Source organism: Chiloscyllium plagiosum, unplaced genomic scaffold (assembly GCF_037043375.1).
Source record: "Chiloscyllium plagiosum isolate Xiang-an unplaced genomic scaffold, Cpla_swu_hap1 HiC_scaffold_45, whole genome shotgun sequence".
Classification (NCBI taxonomy): domain Eukaryota; kingdom Metazoa; phylum Chordata; class Chondrichthyes; order Orectolobiformes; family Hemiscylliidae; genus Chiloscyllium; species Chiloscyllium plagiosum.
The window spans coordinates 43,579,443-43,600,530 of record NW_028270183.1 but is presented as its reverse complement, the minus strand read 5'-3'; the positions used below and the strand labels follow the sequence as shown (position 1 = coordinate 43,600,530).

The following is a 21,088-nucleotide window of genomic DNA, read 5'->3' as shown; positions in this document are numbered from 1 at the left end:
ATAGTCAAACTCAGAGAAAGCTGAAGGACTGTTATGTCTAGAACCGGGGATAAGAGGATAACAACTTGAGCTTCCCCTGGTCTTTGCCCTTGAGAGTGCGATAAGGAATGCTAAAAGACAGGCGTCTGCAAATGTTTCAGTACTGTTTGCATGGAGGGATCTGACATAGTGTAATGAGTCAAAATCTTGCAGAATTTGTAATAAAGACCCTTTCTTTGCTCTTGCTAATAATTGAGTTAAGTCGATTTAATTTCCACCACAATACATCATAAATTATATGCTTTCCACTTCTACCATTTCCGTTGGCAATGCGGTCAGCCTCCTCCCCACCCCCCCATCCTTTGTGTAAAGAACATCCTACGAATATCTTCTCACGACCTTTCAAATCATACTTAGAACTCATTAACCCCAGTAATTGAGTTAACCATGCTGAGAAAGAAGTCTTCTTGCTTTCCACCCTGTCTACACATATCACGATTTTGCTCACCTTAATCACGTCCAACCGAAAACTCTTTTCTTCTTGAATATATTCTTAATCTGTTCAACCTCTCTTCATAGCTAGCACCGTCCAATCTAGGCAACATTCTGATGAATCTACTCTGCAAACTGTCCAAAACATCCACATCCTCTTGTTAATGTGGCGACCAGAACTCTATGCTGTATTCCAAATGCAGCCGAACCAAAATCCTACACGACCGTAACATAACCCGCCAACTCTTGTACTCAATACACTGTCCAATGAAGGAAAGCATGGCCGTATGCCTTCTTGACCACATTACTGAACAGCGTTGCCACCCTCAGGGAAAAATGGACCTGAACTCCCAGATTTCGCTGTATGTAAATTTTTCCCAGGACTTTTCCATTTACTGTAAAGTTCGCTCTCCAACATATATAATCTCACAATTGCCAGGATTGAACTCCTTTTCCCATTTTTCTGTCCATCTCTCCAATCTATCTACATTGTGCTGTATTCGCTGACATTCCCCTTCACTAACTGCGACTCCACCAATCTTAGTGTCATCTGCAAACTTGCTGCTCACGCACATGATTACTTCCTCCAAATCATGTATATACATCACAAACAATCGTGTTCCAAGCACCGATCCCTGTGGTCGCAAGTCCCTTCCAATACTACACTTTGTCTCCTGTTGTCCAGCCAGTTCTCGAGCCATCCACCTGGAACACGATGGATCACATGCGATTTCACTTTCCCCATCAGCCGACAATGGGGAACTTTATTAAGTGCCTTACTAAAGTCCAAATTCATGGCCTCTGCAGCCCTTCCTCTATCAATATAATTTGCCACCTCAACAAATAATTTTATTAGGTTTGTAAGACTTGACTTGCCCCGCACAAATCTATGCTGCCCATTACTGAATAGCTCATTATTTTTCCAAGTGCAATAGTTTTGTCCCACACTTTCGCTAAAATTGACGTCAGGCTCACTGGTCTCTGAATACCTCGAGCATCACTGCTTCTCTCTTAAACAAGGGGACAAATATTAGCAATTTTCCTGTCATCTGGTCCGCATCCGTGTTCAAGGATGCTGCAAGGATATACGTTAAAGCACAGCTATTTCCTCTCTCTCTTACCTCACTGACCTGTGGTAGATCCCATCCCGACCTGGGGAATTGTATACTATACACCCAAAACCTCCTCCCTCCTGATGCCTGCATGACCTAGAGCACTCACAGATCGATCGCTAACCTCAAATTCCGTAATGTTCCTCTTCTCAGTGAATACCGATACAAAGTTCTCGTTAAGGATCTCACCCATTTTCTCTGACTCCATGCATGTTTTTCCTGGTTTGTCCTTGAATGGGTTAACCTTTTCTCTAGTTACCCTCTTGCTTCTTATCGATGAAAAAAATGCTTTGGGATTATCTTTAACCCTATTTCCTGAACATATCTCATGACTCATTTTAGCCCTCTTAATTCCTCATTTCCCAATGGTCCTACATTCCCGATATTCTTTCAAAGATTTGTTTATCTTCTGTAGCCTCGACATTATGTACACATCTGTTTCCTCTTAGTTAGAGTCACAATTTATCCTGTCATCCAAGGTTCCTTAACCTTGCCATTTCGATTGCTTATTTCACAGGAACATACTTCTTCGGAACTCTAAGCAAGCTCTTTTCTAAAGCCTCCCACGTGTATGGAAAAGCAATGTTTTCACCAAATCACTCGATAAAGTAATAAAAAAAGAAATAGAAAGTCGTTACCTGATCAGCTCAAGAGCTTTTTTTTCATGAGAGGAGGAGGGCGGGTGGAAGACACGACACATGACGTACCTTGGGTTCAGCCGCTACCTAATAACACAATTTCACTTACCTACCCAAGAGACCTCTGGTCCTCGCTCTCAACTCGAGACAAATGTAGGTTCCGAGGCCAGAGAAAAATATTTATAACAGTTTCACTCACCTTCTCATGAGCCCTCTCATCCCCGCTCTCACCTCTCGAAAAATGGAGGCCCCGAATTCACAGGTCTGTTTGTTAAACGGTTTCACTCAACTTCCAACCAGCCCTCTGGTCCCCGCTCTCACCGCTCGACAAATGCAGGCTCCAATGCCCGAAGTAAGATTTTAAATATGTTTCACTAGCTTACCCAGCAGACCTCTGGTCCTCCTTCTCCCGCCTTGACAAATGCAGGCTCCAATGCCTGAGGTATGCTTTCAAACGGTTTCAGTCACCTTCCCAGTAGCCCTCTGGTCCTCCGTCTCACCTCCCAACAAATGGATGACCCGACGCCCGAGGTCAGTTTTTTAAAACGGTTTCATTCACGTCCCCAACAGTCCTCCACCCCTCACTTTCACCTCTTGACAAATGCCGTGTCCGACGCCCGAGGTAAGCTTTTTATTTAGTATCACTCACCTTCCCAGCAGCCCTCTGATTGTTGCTCTCACCTCTCGACAAAATCACTCAAACAATTAATTTTGGAATGAGGAGAAGTTTCATCATGCACAGAATGCGGACCTAAGGAATTTACGATCACAACAAGTGGTTGAGACCAAATTAAGATGTATTTGCAAGAAAGCAATCAAATCTTATCTGTGGGCAAAAGTTCTCCTTGATATCAGGAAGGTGGTATTATGGCATTGAGGTCAATGATCTGTCAGGATCAAAATGAAAGGCGGAGCAGGTCAGATCAGTTGAGTGACCAACTCTCCTCCTATCTTCTAAGTTTGTTTCTTTCACCAATGTACTGCCTCCATGAAGGACAGGAGCACGTTAAAAAGGAGAACAACATGGGCAACATAGTGTCTTTACCGGAGTCACAATGAGAAAGTGCTGGCTTTGGACTGCGGTGGATAATGTTCAAAATTACACATACCAGGTTACTGTCCAACAGGTGTAATTGAATATTCAAGTTTTCAGAATATATGGGAAAAGACTAAAGTGTCATACGGACGTTGCAACACATTGCACAAACCTATATTGCTGTTAGGTTTTTAATCACTTGGAACAGGAACTCTGTTTTCGATTGTTAAATGTGTAAATTCAAACATTTCTTTCACGTGCAGTCCCAAGATAAATTAGGGTTATTTTTAAAGTCGCCATCTCAGCTCAGACAATATACTAAAATTGTTGCATTTAGTATCTGTCTGAGTTCCAAACTTGACTCAGACCGGTTGTACTTTCAAATTATAAATTTATAAAATTTGACATTGACTGACTGCCGACAGATTGTGCTTGTTTGAACGGAATGTACCCCTCTCCAAATGTAAACGTGCAAGTGCAATTTTACCTTGACTTAATTATGCATGTGATTGAGTGTGAGTAAGAGAGAAACATTGAGTGTGGGGAGTATGTGTGTTTATAAGTGAGAGAGTCTGCTCATTAGAAAGCGTTCTGACTATTCAGCTAACTGACAAAGGGACAGCAGTACTTCCAAATCAACCTGTTGGAATATAACCTGGTGTTGTCTGTATATAACTTTTCCCCTGACATTCCGAAAGTAGTATTACTTCCCAGCACTTGGGAAGGGAATGATTGAATATGGCCTCCAACATATCTCATCCACTTCCCACACCTCCGCCCTCAAACCCCAAAACTCCAATGGCAACAAGGACAGAAACCCCTCGTCATCACATTCCACACTACCAACTTCTGCATAATCCACATTATCCCCCGACATTTCCGTCACCTACGAACAGACCCAACACCAGGAATATATTTCCCTCCCCACCCTTATCCGCTTTCTGCAAAGGACGTTCTCTCCGTGACTACCTGGTCAGGTCCACGGTCCTCAACAGCCTTTCATACACTCCTGTCATCTTCCCAACCACCGCAGGAATTGAAAATCCTGCGCTCACACCTCCTCCCTCTCCTCCATCCAAGGCCGCTAAGGAGCCTTCCACATCCATCAACAGTTCACTTACACACCTACCAATTTCATTTGTTGCATCTGTTGCACTTGATGCGATCTTCTTTACATTGGTGAGAGTGGGCGCCTTCTCGCAGAGTGCTTTATGGAACATCTCCGGAACACCCTGTGGCAAAACATTTCAACTCCCCCTCCCAATCTGCTGACTACATGTAGCTCCTCCACCGCCACTCACTAACCTCCAGGCGCCTGGAAGAAGAACGGCTCATCTTCTGCTTCTGAGCTCTTCAACGACAGGGCATAAGTGTGGATTTCACCAATTCCCTCATTTCCCGTACCCCACTTTACTCCAGTTCGAAGCTGCCAGCTCAGCACCATCCTCATCACCTGTCCTACCTTCCAATCATCCTTTCCACCTATCCACTCCACCCTCATCTCCGACCTATCACTTTCAACTCCACCTCCACCCACATATTATATCCTTCCCTTCGTTCACCCCAGTACCACTTCCCTCCCATTTTCTCTCCACCACGGAGGCTCCCTGCTTCATTCCTGATGAAAGGCTTCTGCCCGAAACGTCGATTTTCCTGCTCCTCGGATGCTGCCTGACCTGCTTTGCTTTCTCAGCACCACTCTCATCTTGACTCTGATCTCCAGCTTCCGCAGACCTCACTTCTGCCTTAGAAAAAAGATCAGGTAAGCCTCAGACGATGTCGGTTCGGTAAAAGTAACATCTGACATTAGAAGAAGATGTTCTCTGGCAATGTTTTTTCGAAAACGTTCAGTGAATTGCCTGAAACAGAGAAAATAACGGCTGTTCGAAATATATTAAAATAATATCAGGATCAGAGCGGAGTAATCAGAGCAGGAAGTGCTTTGGGAAGCCAACAAAAATGAGACCAATTCCGTGCTGAAATCAAGATATAGACGGCAAGGGTTTTGGCGAATGCAAATGTGTTCTAAACAGAGGGCAGCAGAGGTTAGAAAGCAGACTCCATGCTTGAGTTACTTCACGATAGCCAAATCAAATCGACTCTGGCGCATCTGAACATGAACCAAAACTAGGGTCATCTCGAGGTGGAGGAGATTATTCATTTCGGTCAGGGATACTGGAATAGTTCTCCATAAGACAGATGGAAGATAGAGCAAGAGAAGAGGATGGAGATAGAGGGAAATGTTCGCTAATTCCTCAGGTGGACAACAGGATACTGTTCCCACTAATTTAACGAGACTTCAAAGAAAACGTACCGAGAGCATGATCGTCCTTTGGTGTCAATATAATAATCCCAATTGGCAAGCTTTTATCATTTCGTTACGTGCTTAGTTCCTGTAAACCACCTAAACAGTTTTTGTGGAACAAACCTAATAAACTGGCAAAAGATTCCCGACAGGCGATTAATAGTGCTGATGATCACAAACCTTTTCATGCAACAACATCTGACATTTCATTTCCGTTCAGTTCATAGAATATTGCAGTTTCGCCTTTCCTCTGGAAGGCTGCTCTGGCGATGAAGAGCATCCCTACATTGTTGGAAAGATTCAGCGTGAAACCACGAGAGTTAGATTTGCAAAGCTCTTGGTCCAGAATCATGAAAATTTGAGCACCCATTCTTCTTCGACGTGAATTTCAGCAAAATCTCTCCTTAGATTCCCTCTATTATTGATGGGAAATAACCTCAAAGGTGTCAATAACGTTGAAGAGGTAGGATTTTAAATAATGTGTGCAAATTCCTTTGACTTCATTTCTCTGATGCATGGTTTCTGAAACTGGGTTAAAAATTGTTTGAATGGAACCGTTGACATTATCCCAAATTTTAGCTGAGTTTTCTTGTCCGTTACTTAAGTAATGTCCTTTTGCTGTCTGGATTCATTGCGCTGTACAGCATGGATACATACTCCTATGTCCAACTCGTGCATGCCGAAGAATTATCTGAAATAAATCTATTTGCATTTGTCAACATTTACTCCATATCCCTCTGACCACTTACTCTTCATATACCCATTCAAATTCCTTATAAATGTTGCAAGTTAGCAGCCTTCATCACTTCTTCTGGCAGCTCATTCAATACACGCAACACCCTCTGTAGGAAACGTTGCCCCTTCGGTGCCTATTAAATCTTTCCCAACTCCCCTTAAATCTTAACTATCTGGTATTGGACTCCCCTAACACTAGAGAGAAGTCCTTGGCTATTCATGCTGTCCATGCCTGTCATAAGTTTACAGCTACTGATCAAGTAACCCTGCTTGCTGAAAATAGATGCAACCTTAGGAGTTTCTACCAAAAGCTTAAACTCTTGCTCTCTGGTAAAGCCCATATAATTTTTTTCTTTTAAAGTTTGCAAATACTTTCATTTAACAGGGAGACAAGAATTGCACGCATTTTTCTACAAGTGGCCTAACTAATGTTCTGTACATTACTGAAACGTGACCTGTTCCATTGAATGAACTGATCAGTGAAGGCAACCATATCAAAGGCCTTCTTCACAATCCTATCCAACTGCGACTACAACTTCAAGGAAATCTGAAACTGCACTCTATCCTCTCTTTGTTTGGCAATACGAATCAGTACATTCACCTTATCTGCATAAGTCTTGCCCTGATTTGCCTTTTCAAAGTGCAGCATCTCACGTTTATATAAATTAAAATCCACCTGCCAATACTCATGCACTGGCAGATTTGATCGAAATCCCGTTGTACTCTGAGGTAAACTTCCTCCCTGTCCGCTATAAATCCAGTTTTGGTGTCATCTGCAAGCTTAGTAACCATGTGTCCTATGTTCACATCCAAATTATTTATACACGTGATGTAAAGCAGTGGGGCCGGCACTGATCGTTATGACATACCACTATACCAAAAATCCGGTTATTCAGATTTCCTTCCAACAATTGTCCACAACACATGTTTGGCTCATCGGTCTGTATTACCCTGGATTCTTCTTAGATTTAATAACACATTCGGACAAAACATTTTCTGGTACACATTTTGCTGTGAAGAGTGACCTGGGTGTCCTTTTCCACGATCCATAGGAGGTGGGTCTGCAGGTTCAATAGGAGAAAGTGAGGACTGCAGATTCTGGAGATCAGAGTCGAGAACGTCGTACTATGAAAGCACAGCGTGTCAGGCAGCATCCTTGGAGAAGGAGAATCGACCATTCAAACATATGCTCTTGATCAAGTCATTCCTGACGAAGGGCTTATGCTCAAAGCGTCAATTCTCCTGCTTTTCGAATGCTGTATGTTCTGCTATGCTTTTCCAGCACCACTGGAATACTGACTCTAATCTCCAGCATCTGCAGTACCCACTTCTGCCTGGATTGGGATTATGTTCATTGGAGATTAGAACAGTGAGGTGGGCTCCTTCACAAACATTTAAAACAGTGAAGCCACTGTTTACATAGTATGGAAACAGAGAATATGTTTTTAATGGTGCATAAAAAATGGACAAGATGGCACAGCCTCAAAATAAGTGAACTAGATTTTGGACCGTGTTGAGAAGTGTCTTCGTCACCCAGAGGATTGTTAAACTGTGGAAATGCATGCACAATGATGTGGTTGAGGCTTCCTCATTGAAAGTTTTTTTTAAAATGAGAGGATAGTTTTTTTTTAACGTCAATGAATTAAGGATTATGGTGAGAGGGTGGTAACTGGTTCTGACACCCGATAAGAGCAGCCCTGATCTTGTTGAAGTGCAGAATGGGCTCGAATGGCCAGATGGCCGACGCCTACTCCTATTTATTATATTGTTATTTTCTTATGTTCTGAACAATTTCCTCTCCGTTCAAGCCAATAACACTCCAGCAGCCCAGTCTACATTTGCGAAGTTAAAATTCCCTAAAATAACAAACAACTCAATTCACAGATAACTGAGAAGTATTTAAAGAAAATTTGCAGAACTGCTGAATATTCTTCAGTGAATAACCACAATAGTAAACAGATACACACTCACAAAAAAACGTGCAATCAATCAAGTAACGCCTCACGTTGGTATCGAAGTTGTTAATAGAAATAAAACCAAATATTTGGAAATCATCAGAGGCTAAAGACACCCGTATGGCCTTCATGGTCTGTGACTAAGAGATATCATGCAAACCCTTCACTGTGGAAACAGGACATTTGGGGCGAAATGTCGTCACCGACTCTCCGAAGAGTAATCCATCCAGACACATTCTCCTCTACTGCTACTCTACATTTACCCCTGACTAATGCACATAACCTACACACCCCTTGAACGATATGGACAATTTTGCAATGCAATTCACCTAAACGGCCTACATTTGGCTTCTGGGAGGAGCAACCAGAGGGAATCGACGCAGACACGTGGAGAATGTGCCATCTCCACACCGTCAGTTGGCCGAGGCTGGAATCGAAGCCAGGTCACTGGCGCTGTGAGGCAGCAGTTTGGGAAGAAGGTGGGAAAGCCAATATTCTGTCTTTATTCATCACAAGAGAATTTGATCACAAGATCAAAGAAGTCTTGATGTTTCATTGGCAGAGAACAATGGTGAGACTGTGCCTTGAGTATTATGCACAGTTATGGTAAACTTGGCAGGAACGTATATACTTCCACCCAGGTTAACAGGACTGCTTCCGACGGTTATCTGGCATATCAGAGAATATTCGTCACGTGTGGGATGGGGTGATCTGCACAGGATGAAACATTCGATATATCCATGTTCATTTAAGTACTGATCACAACTTCTTTTCATCATGTCTAGCTGTGGCGATTTAGGACGTGCCTTTCAGCTTGTGGACTACCGTGTCGATTCAAGACCTATTCTGTCTATTTCTTGCACAGAACTAGACACATGCAATGCTTCAGCCTCTGGTTCCAGTCTCCTCTTACAGCCAGAATGTCCCCTAATTGTATTATTCTGTTCTCAGTATACTGCTAAGTGAATCTCTTCATTCTGGGAGAGGGAATTATGGAGTGAAATGAGTTAAATGAATCGTTTCATGTAGTCGGTCTCATGAATGTCAGTCTCCACGGACCGTAATTGTGCAACCGGAGTGTGCCACTCTGGAATAATAAGGCCATCCTTCGATATGTTTGCGACACTGTCAGTGAGAGCAGCACACCCAACACGAACAGAGATGAGCAACACAAGTACCTAGATAGCTATTTGAACAATATATCACAACGATGAAAAAGTGAATTGAAATCTAACTACAGTCAACTGCATAGACCCAGCAATGGACTGCGATCCAAGGAAACTGAGTTGGAATAGTACAACAACAGCTTGGAATGGGGGAACAACGACTTGGTACGGTGATGCAAAGACATGGAAAGTGAGAAACATAGACTGGAACGGCACAACAATAGCGAGGGTTTTCTTTGGGATGAGTCACTCGTCTGTACAATTTGACCAATTGAGTCTAATGCATCGCATTGAAAGAGCCCTTCAATACATTCAACTGGTTTATTATCCCATTCTCGCTATTGTTGGTCTCCTTGGCAAGTCTTTCCAATTTGTATCCACCCTCGCATTACTGTGCTAACATTGCTGCATCCAATGATTCCGCGGTTTATTATTGACAAACTCTGAACAAATATATTACCGTGCTTGACGTTCAATTGTTGCCTCTGGTCAGCCTGACGAGTCTCTGATTCCCGCTGTCAGTAATTTAAATGTCGCTATCTCATTTCTCTTATTGAGTAAATACTGACACATTATTGTAATCGGCATGCATTTAAATCAGTTGTCAAAGTGAATCTACACTCTTTCCTTCTGGTCACAGATACCCATGCTTTCCCTTTGGCGCCATCCAGGTCGTGGTCATTGATTTGAACGGTATTATCGAAGTCGTGTTTTGGAGATGCAGCAGTGCATATTGTTGATAGTGTGATTGATTTTTAAAGTTATCAGCTGGGTTTTTGTTGAGTGCACTACATTGGCATGATGCTGTCAGGTCGTAGAATGATGTCAGAGCGGCACTGGTCCAAGCAAGTAGAGAGTATTCTATGAGTAAACAGAAGTGATCAATTGCCCATTTCGAGCCTGCACGCAGTCGCTACCATCTCTGCATGAGGACAGTTCAGAAAAAGTGACTTTGTCCGTTTCCAACACTCCAATACTTTGTCGTTGATTGCTATACAGTCTTCAGAATGCAGGATGGATTATTCACAATTACACATGGGTACTCAGGAATTCTAAGGGAAAGGACAACACTGGCAACATCAAACTACCCAAGAAAAATCATCATGATCAAAGTGCGGACATCATATCCGACTGACGTGACTTCGATTGACTTTAACAACATCACACCTATTTCCTGTGGGATTTACCAATTTCAGCAACATGCATTAAAACATACAGTCATAGAGTTATACATGACGAAAACGACTCGATTTACCTTATCCCAAATTTTCATTTGTAATCAAATTATGTAAGGCCAACTACGAGCTGCAACAGAAAACCCTAATACTGTGATAAACATTTGGCAGAACAATATAAATGTATCCTATTTGTATGTCACATTAAGTAGCATGGAAATCTGATCTCTTTGATCCGAGCAGAACCAATAACTTCACTGTTTATGTTCCTCAGCTAACGTAATAACCATCATAATTCTCTCCCGGAAAAAGTGTGGTCTCTCCCAATGCATCACTCACTATCTGATGGCTATGGCAATGGCGGATTTTCTCGTCGTCATTACTGATCTAATCCTGCGACGCATTCCATTCCTCTACAAGGTAGAGCACCATTTCTTAGAAAACGTTCCTGTTTGTAACATCCATGCTGTGCAGCTCCATGCCTCCACTGACTGTTCTGTCTGGTTCACAGTTACTTTCACCTTTGATCGATTCGTGAATATTTGTTGCCCAAAAGTGAAAAATGAATACTGCCGTGTGAAAACACCGTCAGTGGTTCTGGGAACTGTGACTGGAATGAGTTGTTTGAAGAACATTTCTTGGTATTTTATCTTTACAGGTCAGTATAGTCAGAGGGGTGGACCCTGGTTCAGCTGGCTGCCACGACGTATCATGTATTATTCATTGTGGAGCGCAATTGAGTTTTTTCATTATCTACTCACCCCAGGAGTTGCTTTTATTCTCATTCTGCTTCTCAATGGTTTAACGGTCAGGCATATTATAGTGCCAGCAGATCCCGAAGGAGGCTCCATCACCAAAGGAACAGAAAGACCACCAGAGACACAGAGATGAACAATCGAAGGAATTCAATAATTTTGTTGTTCCTTCTGTCAATTAATATTATTCTGTTATGGTTAGTATCAATGGTGTTTTCCATAAAGAGACGACTGTTTGTTCTGAGATATCTGTCCAAGAAGCTGCCAGTTTTTGTAATGGAACTGGGCTACATGCTCCAGCTGCTCAGTTTTTGTACAAACACTGCGATATATGTCTTGACACAAACTAAGTTCAGAGAACATTTCAAGAATATTGTCAATTATCCCTTTGCTGCAATATTGTAATGTATCAAATTTTGAAAACGATTAAAGAATTGCCCTATAAGAACTCACTCCTGCAACCACATTCGCTGGTGACTTCCATCCAGGCATATTTGAACTTACGATTTTGCCTCTTTATTTTGCTGCGGCTATTTCTGTTTCTGCACTCGTTTATCAGTACACTTGCTCAAGAGTGTGTATGCTCATGCATGTGTGCATTTGTGTGCATGAATTGAAGCATAAAATAGATCAACAGGGAAACAGGTTTGCCTCCATATTGTCTATTCAACGTTGATCGTGACATGATGAAATATCATCAGTTTTTTTTAATGTGGGACACTTTGATTTGAATCTTGTTCTTGCAATTTGCACAACACACACATAGACCCATGAAAGCATGGTTCAGTCCTGTCGACGGGGGGAATTAAAAACGAAATGAAAACTCATGTCGGTAAAGAAGCAGTACTAGACGTTTAAGGAGGCTTTTAGGTCTCTGAAACGGCATACATTTCACCGAGAGATTCTCTAATGAAAAGGATGCATAATCCAGAACGCTTTTCCTTGAAGAGCGATTGCTCGCACTAAGGGACATAGGTTTAAGTTGAGGGGTGTTAGATATAGGATCGATGTCAGACGTACTTGACTCAGAGAGGAGTAGGAGAGTGTAATGCACTGCCTGCAAAAGTAGTCGACTCGCCAAATTTAAGGGCATTTAAATGGTCATAGGATTGGCATATGGATGAGAATCGAATTGTGCCGGTGAGATGGGCTTTAGATTGGTTTCACAGGTCGGCGCCACATCGAGAGCGAAAGGCCTGCACCGTCCTGTAATGTTCGATGTTCTACCTTCTATGACTAAACATGAAATTTAAGGATTGTATTAAAGCGAACAACGTTGTGACCAATATGGTAAAATGTATTGGCATGAATAAGTTTTAAAAATCAGCAATGAATGATCATTTAAAAAATGGGAAAAAGGAGTGCAAAAGTAAATTAACCAGAAGTGTTTGCAAAGCACATGATTTCACCTTCCACGAGGGTAGAGAAAAGGAAGAAAGTACACAGAAAGTATTCATTTATGAGTGGTGAACGTCCGGAATTAGCAATGAGAATGGAGAAATTAACATGGGCATTGAACACACATTTTTCATCTATGTTTAATTGTGAAGACATTCAAAAGTAAGCAAAATTAAAGAAATTCACACACCGAGTCAAAAACAATCATCATCACAGTGAAGAATGTGTATGTACACTACTGTTGTAAAGAACAGGTAATGCATGTCTGTAGGGAGGAACAGGAGATTGGTATGAAAAAAGTATGTATTTTGAAAACTTGTTGCAGGCACGATTGTCGAAATGGCCTCCGCCTGCGCTACAGTGTCGACAAAATCTCGCATTGCATAACTTGCATGTTAAAGAAATGAAAAGTGACAGTAAAGATCACGGAATGTTAAGTGTAATTTTGCCAAATTCCCTTGATTTTGACCAAAGGACCAGAGAATCCGATAGTTAGTATCTTCTAAAACGTACAAGATATCGGGGTCAGTCAGGCAGAAGAGCAACAATCAGTGGTGTGCTCCTGCAGGCATACTGACTAAGCCAGGAATATTTCCACTGCCTCGGGCAAGGCTGTGAGCAGGAAATGTCTCCAGTTGTAACTGCTGGAAGTACAGATTGTGTAACTGGAGCAATGTCTGAGGTCACTCCCATCACGAAGGACTCAAAGCACTCCGCTTCTTCCTTTCCCGCCGTACCACCCAGTACCCTTCCACCGACACCCTCCTTCGACTGACCGAACTGGTCCTCACCCTGAACAACTTTTCTTTCCAATCCTCCCACTTTCTCCAAACAAAAGGAGTAGCCATGGGCACCCGCATGGGCCCCAGCTATGCCTGCCTCTTCGTAGGGTATGTGGAACAATCCATCTTCCGCAACTACACTGGCCCCACCCCCCATCATTTTCTTCGCTACATTGATGACTGTATCGGCGCTACCTCGTGCTCCCACGAGGAGGTTGAACAGTTTATCCACTACACCAACACCTTCCACCCCGACCTCAAATTCACCTGGACAGTCTCGGACTCCTCCCTCCCCTTCCTAGACCTTTCTGTTTCTATCTCAGGCGACCGAATCAACACGGACATCTACTACAAACCTACCGACTCCCACAGCTACCTGGACTACACCTCCTCCCATCCTGCCCCCTGTAAAAACGCCATCCCATTCTCCCAATTCCTTCGTCTCCGCCGCATCTGCTCCCAGGAGGACCAGTTCAAAATACGTACAACACAGATGGCCTCCTTCTTCAAGGACCGCAATTTCCCCCCCGACGTGGTCGACGGTGCCCTCCACCGCATCTCCTCCACTTCCCGCTCCTCCGCCCTTGAGCCCCGCCCCTCCAACCGCCACCAGGACAGAACCCCACTGGTCCTCACCTACCACCCCACCAATCTCCATGTACAGCGCATCATCCGCCGTCACTTCCGCCACCTCCAAACAGACCCCAGCACCAAGGATATATTTCCCTCCCCTCCCCTATCAGCTTTCCGTAGAGACCACTCCCTCCGCGACTCCCTTGTCAGATCCACACCCCCCACCGACCCAACCACCACTCCCGGCACCTTCCCTTGCAACCGCAGGAGGTGCAACACTTGCGCCCACACCTCCCCCCTCACTTCTCTCCAAGGCCCCAAGGGAAACTTCCATATCCGCCACAGATTCACCTGCACCTCCACCCACATCATCTACTGCATCCGCTGCAGCCGGTGTGGCCTCCTCTATATTGGGGAGACAGGCCGCCTACTTGAGGAGCGATTCAGGGAGCACCTCTGGGCCACCCGGACGAACCAACCCAACCAACCTGTGGCACAGCATTTCAACTCCCCCTCCCACTCCACCGAGGATATGCAGGTCATTGGACTCATCCACCGCCAAACCACAACAACCCGACGGTCGGAGGAGGAGCGTCTTATCTTCCGACTGGGAACCCTCCAACCGCAGGGGATGAACTTGGACTTCACCAGTTTCTTCATCCCCCCTCCCCCCACCTTGTCTCAGCCGGATCCTTCCAGCCCGGCACCGCCTTCCTGACCTGCAGTCTTCTTCTTGACCTCTCCGCCTCCACCCTACTCTGACCTATCACCCTCACCTTGACCTCTTTCCACCTATCACATTTCCAACTCCCCTCCTCCAAGTCCCTCCTCCCTACCTTTTATCTTCTCCTGCTGAACACTCTCTGCTCATTCCTGAAGAAGGGCCTGTGCCCGAAACGTCGAATCTCCTGTTCCCTGGATGCTGCCTGACCTGCTGTGCTGTTCCAGCAATAAAGTTTCAACTTTGATCTCCAGCATCTGCAGACCTCACTTTCTCCTCGAAGATTTCAACCTACTGCGAATCCTCTTACAAGGATGCCTTCCTTGAAGAAGCTCTCTGCCTCTCTCTACAAAGATCTCAGTGAGTCCCTCTCTCACTGCACACCCCAGGTCATCTCCTCTGCACAGAAGCTCTTCAGCCATATTCTGAAGCAGACTCGTTACCACAGCCATGTCTCCTTCCTCAGCACCTGCCTACGGAACCGACTGATCCCCCATGGACTCCAGATCACCTTCCGACCAACACAATTTGGACCCAACCAGGACTACCAGTACCTGCAACAAATCCGCAGCCTCCAGCAACGGACCTCCCTCCGGATCCTCCGCTCCACGCTTGCAGCCATGCGCCGGTACCTACATTCCCTGCAGCTCGACCTACCCCAGCTCAGGACAACTCTCTCACAGACCTGTAAAGGACCTCTACTGTTCTTCATTTACAGAAGAATCCATAGACTGAACAAACAGTTCTTCCTAGCCATTTCGGAAATTAAAGGCAGGAAGTACCAAAAACTTTCATGCACTTACCCCCAAACTCCGGATTCCTCAACCGTTCCAGAAACTTCCATCGGCCTCCGAAACCAGTCCGGCGCCATTACACACGCGGCCGCTACAGCGCCCGCGGCAATAGCCGCAGACGCCGCCGACGATGACGTCACTTCCGCCCCCACCGACCTCGCAACCTTCATGATCGCGGCCCAAACAACCGCCTCCGGAATCGCCGCACAGACAACCTGCTCTGCGATCGTCATGAAGACAATCACCAACAGATTGGCGACCTCCGCGGCTACGGGGAAGAACTCTGTCTCCGTGGTCGCCGCAGCAACTTCCGCCCCCAGTGACGTCAGCAACCTGCATTCGGACATCGCCGCATGTGTCTCCGCCCCCCCGCCGCGTTCCGTCACCACGCCTGACCCCGCCCCCCCGCCGCGTTCCGCCACCACGCCTAACTCCGCCCCCCGGCCGAGTTCCGTCACCGCGACTAACCCCGCCCCCCCGCCGGTCTCTATCACCATGTCCAACTCCGCCCCCAAGCCGACCTCTGTCCCCGCCCCCAGGCCTAACCCCGCCCCCACATCCAGCTCCAGCCCCACACCAGGTCCTAGCTCCCAGCCCTGCCGTGTGTTCACCATCCCTCCAGACTTGCCCCTCTCTGAGGATGAAAGATCAGTCCTCAGCAGAGGTCTCACCTTCGTTCCCACACGTTCTCGGGTCAATGAATTCAATACACGGAGTGACACCGAACAATTCTTCCGCCGCCTTCGCCTCCATGCCTTCTTCTTCAATCAAGACTCTCGCCCACCTTCTGACGACCCCTTCTCCCACCTCCAACACACCCCGTCCACCTGGACACCCCGTGCTGGCCTCCTACCTGCCCTCGACCTCTTCATAGCAAACTGCCGCCGCGATATTAACCGCTACCTGAACTCCCACACTCCCCCCACCCACTCCAACCTCTCACCCTCGGAACGCGCAGCCCTCCACTCCCTCCGTTCCAACCCCAACCTCACCATCAAACCAGCTGACAAGGGAGGCGCAGTAGTAGTTTGGCGCAATGACCTTTACACCGCTGAGGCCAAACGCCAGCTCGCAGATACCTCCTCCTACCGTCCCCTTGACCATGACCCCACCCCCCACCACCAAACCATCATCTCCCAGACCGTCCATAACCTCATCACCTCAGGGGACCTCCCATCCACCGCCTCCAACCTCATAGTCCCACAACCCCGAACCGCCCGTTTCTACCTCCTGCCCAAAATCCACAAACCTGACTGCCCCGGACGACCCATCGTCTCAGCCTGCTCCTGCCCAACCGAACTCATCTCGGCATACCTCGACACGGTCCTGTCCCCATTAGTCCAAGAACTCCCCACCTACGTTCGTGACACCACCCACGCCCTCCACCTCCTCCAGGATTTCCGCTTCCCCGGTCCCCAACGCCTCATCTTCACCATGGACATCCAGTCCCTGTACACCTCCATCCCCCATCACGAAGGACTCAAAGCACTCCGCTTCTTCCTTTCCCGCCGTACCACCCAGTACCCTTCCACCGACACCCTCCTTCGACTGACCGAACTGGTCCTCACCCTGAACAACTTTTCTTTCCAATCCTCCCACTTTCTCCAAACAAAAGGAGTAGCCATGGGCACCCGCATGGGCCCCAGCTATGCCTGCCTCTTCGTAGGGTATGTGGAACAATCCATCTTCCGCAACTACACTGGCCCCACCCCCCATCTTTTTCTTCGCTACATTGATGACTGTATCGGCGCTACCTCGTGCTCCCACGAGGAGGTTGAACAGTTTATCCACTACACCAACACCTTCCACCCCGACCTCAAATTCACCTGGACAGTCTCGGACTCCTCCCTCCCCTTCCTAGACCTTTCTGTTTCTATCTCAGGCGACCGAATCAACACGGACATCTACTACAAACCTACCGACTCCCACAGCTACCTGGACTACACCTCCTCCCATCCTGCCCCCTGTAAAAACGCCATCCCATTCTCCCAATTCCTTCGTCTCCGCCGCATCTGCTCCCAGGAGGACCAGTTCAAAATACGTACAACACAGATGGCCTCCTTCTTCAAGGACCGCAATTTCCCCCCCGACGTGGTCGACGGTGCCCTCCACCGCATCTCCTCCACTTCCCGCTCCTCCGCCCTTGAGCCCCGCCCCTCCAACCGCCACCAGGACAGAACCCCACTGGTCCTCACCTACCACCCCACCAATCTCCATGTACAGCGCATCATCCGCCGTCACTTCCGCCACCTCCAAACAGACCCCAGCACCAAGGATATATTTCCCTCCCCTCCCCTATCAGCTTTCCGTAGAGACCACTTCCTCCGCGACTCCCTTGTCAGATCCACACCCCCCACCGACCCAACCACCACTCCCGGCACCTTCCCTTGCAACCGCAGGAGGTGCAACACTTGCGCCCACACCTCCCCCCTCACTTCTCTCCAAGGCCCCAAGGGAAACTTCCATATCCGCCACAGATTCACCTGCACCTCCACCCACATCATCTACTGCATCCGCTGCAGCCGGTGTGGCCTCCTCTATATTGGGGAGACAGGCCGCCTACTTGAGGAGCGATTCAGGGAGCACCTCTGGGCCACCCGGACGAACCAACCCAACCAACCTGTGGCACAGCATTTCAACTCCCCCTCCCACTCCACCGAGGATATGCAGGTCATTGGACTCATCCACCGCCAAACCACAACAACCCGACGGTCGGAGGAGGAGCGTCTTATCTTCCGACTGGGAACCCTCCAACCGCAGGGGATGAACTTGGACTTCACCAGTTTCTTCATCCCCCCTCCCCCCACCTTGTCTCAGCCAGATCCTTCCAGCCCGGCACCGCCTTCCTGACCTGCAGTCTTCTTCTTGACCTCTCCGCCTCCACCCTACTCCGACCTATCACCCTCACCTTGACCTCTTTCCACCTATCACATTTCCAACTCCCCTCCTCCAAGTCCCTCCTCCCTACCTTTTATCTTCTCCTGCTGAACACTCTCTGCTCATTCCTGAAGAAGGGCCTGTGCCGAAACGTCGAATCTCCTGTTCCCTGGATGCTGCCTGACCTGCTGTGCTGTTCCAGCAATAAAGTTTCAACTTTGATCTCCAGCATCTGCAGACCTCACTTTCTCCTCGTCACTGTAGAACAACTGTGAAGCTGGGAGAAATGCAGAAAGCAAGGCAGTGAGATGACCACATCGCAAGTTAAGACTCCACAAGCAGAAAAGGTATTGTTGGTAGAGAAAGACGACTAAAAAGGCCATGCGAGACTCCCCCGTGGGCATTTTCTTGAGAAAAGATATACATCTTCAGATATTGTTGAGAGAGATGTTCTCTTGGATTAAGCAGCGAAAACCAATTTCGTTGCACCCTGATGTGTGTGTTGCTAAGGGAATGATCCAAAATAAGTTGAAAGGCAAAGTTCAACCAATTATGAGGAGGATGGATCGGCGCAAACGGGAATCAAGAATACGATGATGCCTCCCCGATGTTTGACTTATGAATGCCTCATAATCGTTATAGCACATCTTAAAAGTCGAATGTGAAAAGCCAGAGATCAGGTTACATATTGGGAAAAATGACAGGAGGAAATAACGAGATCAAAAATGCAGGAAGCAAAGTGAATTTAGGACTGCAAAGGTAGGGATCTCAAGATTACTAAGAGTGCATTATGAATAAAGTAGAAAGCACTGAGGTATATCACTGGCCGAAAAGATGGTTTGTCCGTTATGGTTTCAGATTTATGAGGTATTGGTCCCGATTCAGAAACGGGAGTATGTGTAATGGGGAGCAAAGAGATGACTGACGAATTATACTCATGTTTCACTGCAGACGTCATATGAAAATACCCGTACTGGAAATGATGTAAAACTGGCATTTAGTAAGAAGAATAAACTGGAGTAAGTGCGACTTAGAAGAGAGCTTGGCTTGAAATAATTGATAGAAGAGAATGTTAATGAAATCGCTGAGCCACCGTGCTTCTACAGACAAATATCGAAGGACTGACAATCAACATCCTAGAGTATTTACACAAGTGAATTTGCAAATAGTGAATCTATTGCTGACATGGGCCAATTATGTCGACATAGTTAAAGGTTTTCCTTCATCCCAACATTCACCTGTTCGCGCCTCAAACACACTCACCAACATCTCTTTGTTTTCTCCTTCCTCATATCCAAACGAGACTATGGTTCGAAACTGAATTAATATGGCTGGAAGTAAAAAACAATGAATGTAATGTTGAGAGGAAGATTCGTGGAGTGAGTGCAGTGTGAATAAACATGTTAATTCAAAACACTTTTTTCTGCGCTCTGAGGTGAGGGGTGGCTGGATTGCAATGGACTTTTGTTCCAGAACTTTTAATCTTGTCCCAAAATGGGCAGCCAATGAGATTTTGAAATGCTTCAAGTTGATCGAAAAAATGATACTTGACACTGAGAGTCTCCCGTTGAAAGCAAAGCTCACCGGTGAATCAGACCTGCTGAGAGGCATTTTGCCAACATCTGTAGTGATCTCGAAAATCCCACACCACTGAGTCAAAATCTAATTTGCAAAATTAAAAGGTATTGTGAGGGAGATGAGAATCAGGTATAACAGCTGACGAAACTAAAACAAACATCGACATTTGACAATTCTTTTCTGGATACCTCAAAAGTCTAACACTGCAACCAACTCCCAGTTCATTGGTGGACCAAAATTGAGATTTACCAGTCAAATATGTATCCACATGTTGCTTGGATTGTCATTCAGTTATCCTGGTACTGCAGAAATGCTCAGTTTTTTTCATTATTGGATTTCTTGCATTTTAGCCAGATGAGGGGAAGAGGAGAAATGACACTTCTGTGTCCCTTTTTGTGAATGCCGATTTATGTCCTGTCCTTAGACTCATGAATAATTTCAAGTATCCTCTACAGTGCCACGTCAAATCAAAATATGAGACATGAACATGATCTCAATTCAGTCTAGTCCAGTAGATCTGCTTTACGGTGGGAAGTGTTTGTCAGAGGTTTGGACGGAATTCCAAAGTTCCTGTAGCTCAATGGTGGTAAGTTTCAAATCAAGCAGAGGTGGGGAAAAGCTGGAGATTTCGACAAATCAGAGATCACGAAGGGTCTTGGGAGAATGGCGTTTTGCTTGAAAAGAATCCAAAGAGTGGGAGGGAGGCAAATCATGGAGTGAGTCCCGAAAAAAGGAAGAGTGTTTTAAAATTAAGCCTTTGCTAACTCAGGAGTCGATGAAGGTCAATCAGCGCTCTTGTCTATGCGAGGCTATGGGACTACGGCTGCATTAATACATGAGAGAAAATATTCCAATGAGATCAGAATTTCAGTAGACCACATGTGAGATTCCAACCTTGGGGAATGGCAATTTGCATACAGCGCGAAACACAGTGCTTGAGCACAAAAGAAATGTTGTGCCCTAGAATCTGGCACAAGACAACTTTTCGGATGGTACTTTTTTGTTCGAAGAGGCTTG

General features: G+C 46.0%; 1 pseudogene; it reads left to right on the top strand.

Moving 5' to 3' along the window:
- The first annotated feature begins 9,698 nt into the window (after positions 1-9,698).
- Positions 9,699-11,768, top strand: LOC148136495 (FMRFamide receptor-like; annotated as a pseudogene).
- The last annotated feature ends 9,320 nt before the right edge of the window (positions 11,769-21,088 follow it).